Source organism: Sparus aurata, chromosome 20 (assembly GCF_900880675.1).
Source record: "Sparus aurata chromosome 20, fSpaAur1.1, whole genome shotgun sequence".
Classification (NCBI taxonomy): Eukaryota; Metazoa; Chordata; class Actinopteri; order Spariformes; family Sparidae; genus Sparus; species Sparus aurata.
In genome coordinates, this window is record NC_044206.1 from 3,325,344 (window position 1) to 3,331,046 (window position 5,703).

General features: G+C 43.4%; 1 long non-coding RNA gene across 1 annotated transcript; it reads left to right on the plus strand.

Moving 5' to 3' along the window:
* The first annotated feature begins 3,520 nt into the window (after nt 1-3,520).
* On the plus strand, nt 3,521-5,114 carry LOC115571832 (uncharacterized). Its single transcript, XR_003981989.1, has 4 exons — nt 3,521-3,925; nt 4,238-4,403; nt 4,675-4,904; nt 4,988-5,114. It is a non-coding gene; the product is annotated as an uncharacterized LOC115571832 (long non-coding RNA).
* Nucleotides 5,115-5,703: the final 589 nt, after the last annotated feature.

Consider the following 5,703-nt stretch of genomic DNA (forward strand, 5'->3'; position numbering starts at 1 on the left):
GGCTGCAGCCATTACCTTCTGAAATGATATGCAAACCACGCTCTACTTGCCCCTCCCCTCAGGCCCCTCCCTCTCGACACCAAAACAGTGACAGAAAGTTGAAACTGAAAATCAGTGACACTGAAAAAAAACTGACATTGTAAAAAAATCTGTCACTGAAAAAAAAGTGACATGAAGAAAAAATCTGAAGATTGTCATTTAAAATATACAAAAAAATCCAATAAAATAAAATGATAAGATTTTCGGATTTGAATTATTTGAATTACTTTCTTTTTTCAGTGCCAATACTTGTTTCAATGCCAATACAACTGTTTTCAATACAAATGTTTCAATGACAATGTTTATTTTTTCAGTACTGGTTTTGTTTTCAATGCCAATTTATTTTTTTGGATGCCAAATTTTAAAGTCACCGTTCTGGCTCCGTGGGCCTCCTGTCTGCCCGGGTTGGGGTGGTCTCTGTAGCGGCGCTCCCTGCGACCTTGGACTGGGATCTCTCCCAGTGTGGTTGCCCACCCCTCCCAAAGGTAGCTTCCTCTGCGCCTCAGGTCTCGCTGCCCAGCCATGTCTCTGTAGTGACAGCTAGTGTTTGTGTAGGTGTGAGTGTGTGTGTCTGTGTGTCTGTGTGTGTGTGTGCGTATGAGTGAGTGTGTGTATGAGTGTGTATATATTTGTGTATGTCTCTGTGCATGACTGTGGGGGTGGGAGGGTTGGGTTCTTTTAATTTCTTCTCCTGATTTTATTTGATGTTTCTCTTTTTCTGCTGTCTGTACATTTCTGTAAGGCACTTTGCGATACTTTTCTGTATGAAAAGCGCCATATAAATAAATAAATAAAGGTTGATGGGATTGTAATGACTGTTTCTGCTGTTAGTCAGAGCCACAGCTCATGTGTAGTTTTGTTACCATTGTTGGGCCAGATACTAGCATTTAGGTAAGATATAGAATAAGACATAGCTGATAAACTTGAACAGTGATTTTGACTTCATGGAAACTGTAATAGGTCTATTTACAATTTCATTGTGTCCTGATCAGTCTTCAGTAATGATTGTCATTTGGACCGGACCGTCCGGCAGTGTGTTTATGATCTTCCCAGGAAGAGTCCGGCTGCCACTCCATATGAACCCTGTATTGTCGGGCTGCTGTTTATATGCCTGACAGCAGCCTCCGCCTCTGAGGGGATAATGGTGCGGATCTGCTGTTCAGGAACAACAGGATCAATAATCTGTCTTTTCTATCAGGCCTGAAGGGAGCAGAGTGGTTGAATTCGAGGAAATACACAACATAATGGGATCAAGAAATATGTAGGCCAGGAGAGGTACAAACTTGGCTCTTCCTCTCATCATACATCATTAGTAAATACGAGGCTGGCAGCTGGGATAAATATTTTGTTTTGTCAGCCAAAGGGCCGACAGAGAGGCTGTGAGTCAAGTGTAATCTCACCTGTCAACAGCATGACATCAGAGGTCAGAGACACTGTGAAAGGAGGGAAACCAAGCATGTGTGCCTCAGGCTAGCTGCAGATGCTTTACTTTATGACTGTATCACATATCCTCAGTCTGACTGGTCTACCACTGCATTCTTTGGTGCCCCAAAATGTAATATTTAAACTTCAACTTTGTTTTCCTATGGTTGCACCATAGAGATTCAGAATAAGGGGTTGGGTTGGTTGAAGTTTTTTAATTACTGTAAATTCTACACATTAAATGATTGTTACAACCAGGGCCTAGGGGAAAACAAACAGACATTCTGGCAGTCTTGTTTTTGGAGGCTTGATCATTCAGCTCTCTGGACAAGCTACACTCATGATCAGTCATCATTCACTCAGCCAAACATACCTGCACCCAGTCACACACACACCAACACAGGAAACAAGACAGAGGGTTAAACAAGAGGAAATAAAGCATACATGTAATAATCATATGCCTTTGGGGTCGTAACATGATACTTTAGGTCACATCCTGACTAGTTTGGTGCCCTAGGCAAGATTTTAGCCAGTACCCCTTGCATCTTAGACAGCTGCCATCGCCCACAATGGCAATGAGGTATTGCACAAAGTATTAGGGGTGTCACGATTCTCATCAAGTCATAGTGCACTCTAATAATACCTCCCTCAGCAGTTCTGCCAGTTTCACTTCCCTTCTGTGAGTTTCATAGATAGAGCGAGTTTGAACGACTGGATTGTCAATTTCACAATCATCATTAATGTAGTGTTTGTGATGGTCATGTAGCTCTGTGTTGAGTCTGTCTCTGGACGTCCGGCCACTAAATCTGCACTGCTCAGACCTCCAATAACTTTTCCTTCACATTATCATACATGGAGGGCTACACCTGCTTGGCATTTCATAACGTGGCTCCAGTGCACTAATGAAATGCATAAATGTCGCTAGTTAAATTTAGAAGTTGGAAGTTTAACTCTAAATAAGAATTGAACAGTTGCCTCTGTTGATGATGTATTTTTTCTAAATTAAAGGGATATTCCAGCATAAATTTAATCCATGGTCTAACACACTGTGTCACCGAGTAAGACCCCCCCTCGAGAGATCAAGTTTGCCGACCGCTAGCTTATGTAGTTTTAGCAACCTCAGAAAAGACCACATGATAACAATACACTGCAGCAGTGTCTTCCGGGAATGGCGTGGTAGCGGAAGGCTTTGTGGCGCTGTCTCTCCTCCGCTCGGAACAATCTAACTTATCCTTCGCCGGCTGAACCAGCATAAAAACCTATCATATTGTCCTCTTAACTTCACTTCGCAATGCCGAAGCCTACCAAACAGCACAAACTGGACCAGTCTCGGGAGACGGCAGAAGATCCTGATGACTCGAGTGAAGCTAAAGCTAACGTCGAGCATGCTGCTAACGCGAAAAGCCTGTCACCTGAACTTTCACATGAAGCGCTGCTTAAACACATTGCTACCGTCGTTGCTAAGGAGGGCATGCGGACGCATACAATGCTCCAGCAAGTCTTCACCAGCTTCGAATCCAGAGGAGGAGGAGAAAGTTGACGGTTTGGTGAAGCGGATTGATGAGATTGCAGCGTCTACTGACTGCCTTGCTGTATGTCAGACCAAATACGACTCCTGTGTCTCCGCCTTGGAAGACGACATTACTCCGCTGAATACGAAACTCACCGCGATGGAGAAAGTAAATGCCGAACTGACAACGAAAGTTAACAGACCTAGAGGGCCGCTCAAGGCAAGACAATATTAGAATCTTAAAGAGCATATTGCAGGTTAAATTTTTTACAAAATGCATGTGTAATCTGGTCCAAAAATTACCTTTTCGAAAAGTTGATTGAGGATTTAAAATGTCATTCAATACGTTAGGGGAGATATTTAACCAAAAAAGTGACAGTTTTGAGCAAAGCGCCAAAAAACGCTTTTTTGTCAACATCGCGTCATATTACGTAACGAGAGGGAGTTATATGCTAGCAGCTGCCATAGCTCAGTGTGGGAGTAGGTACGTTATCAGTCAGAGCGGTTGTGTTGTAGTGAGTCAGTGTGTTGTCAGTAGTTTTGGGTTGCGTTAATTTACTATCAACATGGTAAATTATTGCGTTTGTGGAGGTTGCACAAACTCCAGCCTGTCAGGACACCGAGTCCACCGGTTTCCTAACAGGAAAGAAAACGGTGCTATCTTCTGTGCCTGGGTCCGTTTTGTGCAGCTGAAGAGACGGGACTTCTCTGCGTCAGCGGTTGTGTGTGGCGCTCACTTCAGACCGGAGGATTATTATCCAAGCGACCTGTTGGAGTTCAACGTGGGATGCCAAAGCAGGAACCAGGTGCGACTCACCCCCGGTGCGGTGCCTTTCGGTTCCCACAGCTTCATCCGGACCGCTGTCAGCAGCAGCTGCTGGTGCTGCTGCCGGCGGGAGACACGGTCACGGATCAGGCAGAGACTCAGCTCGGCGTAAACGCGAACTGTGCACTGTAAGTCTTGTTTCTAACATTTGTTAACTACCTGCTTACTCAACATAATGATTTAATTCATGAGAAGCAATGTGACATGTTTAGGTTGTTGTAGAGGAGTGCAGCTAGCTTTCAACTCCCAAGCTAATAAGCGAGCAATGCCAGCTAACGCTAGCTAATGCTAGCTAACGTTTTTTATTTTTTTTATTTTTATAGAACCTGTCTTATGCAAAGACACTCGGTTTGCTAATATTACAACCGTCAGATTTAGTTACAGCCCAGTGACCCTGTTTGCACACATTCATAATGTATTTAATCTGTTATATTTTGAAGGATTTAGGAGACATTGGCAGTGATGAGGCGGGAGAGATGACAGCCATTTCTGCTGCTGCAGCGCAGGTGGACACAGAGCAAGAGGCTTTCCCTCCACCGGGTCCTCAGTCATCTGCACTTCACTGTGGCTCACAGTGCAACCTCAGACCTTTTCATCGTTCATCAGGTAGTGTAACATCACTCATATATAGAAGTAATTGTATATGCCATTTATGTACAATGTTTGAGGGGGAAAAAAATGAAAATCTTTCTGTATAATGCAGGTTGGTACAATTCCAACACTATCTGACCTCCTTTTTTAACACATGATTGAGTGAACACATTCTGTGACAGAACTGTTGTATGGGATTGCAGGTTGGACAGGGGCATCTAGTAAACCAGCCACTGAATGTATGAAATTACACAATTGTATAAAGAAAGACCTCTTTTTATTCTAGCTGTCCAGGCACAGCCCAAGATGGTCAGTGTGGGAACTCAGACAGAAAGCTCTGAGAAACAAACATCTACTCCACTGCCCAGTCCTGTGCACAGCGATGATGAATCGTCCTCTGTTTTCATGGGAGCTGCCATGAGACATGTCATGGATCCCAGAGGAAGAAATGAGAAGTGACTCATCTGATGAGGAACTCTCAAATCCGCCTCTGCAGGACTCTCACCATGACCTCAAGTAAGACTTTTTTTGATTTTAGATTATGTGTATGACCAAATTGTGTCATCAGTGCAAAATAATAGGTGATTTTCTTTATTCAGGGCTGCTGACAAGTTCATTGTGTGCGAAAGCCAGCTGATGTCTCTCTGTACCAACTGCCCAGCCTGTTGTGGGGAAACTCAAGGAAACATTGAGACTCAGGAGGGAACTTATGTAAAAATAAAGCAGGAAAGACTTTTTTTGTGATTTCAGATGGAAAACTAAGTTGTATCATAACTTGTATATTTTTGTATGTTTCATTTTGCATCTGTGTACAAAGAGCTGATGTGACTTAAAAAAGCTTCAGTTTTGGTTCAAAAAGGCTCCAGCTTTGTCTCATTTGTCCACAAACCTTCTGGGAGAATGTCCTTTGGTCTTTGCTGAAACCTTTTGAACCAAAACTGAAGCTTTTTTAAGTCACATCAGCTCTTTGTACACAGATGCAAAATGAAACATACAATAACACTGTACCTACTGTGAAACATGGATCAGGCTCAGCTATGTTCTGGTTCTGCTTTGCCTCACCTGGTACAGTATCTTGAATCTGTGCAGGGTTCAATGAAATCTCAAGAAAGCCAAATGTGCTGCCCAGTGTCACAAAGTCCAGTCTAGGTCACAGGTCAGGGGTCGTCCAACAGGGTAATGACCCAAAACACACAGCAGCTACAAACACCCAGGAATGGCTGCGAATAAAACACTGGACTGTTCTGAAGTAGCTTCTTCTATGAGCGCTGATCTAAATCCTGTTGAACATCTGTGGAAGGCGCTGGAACATGCA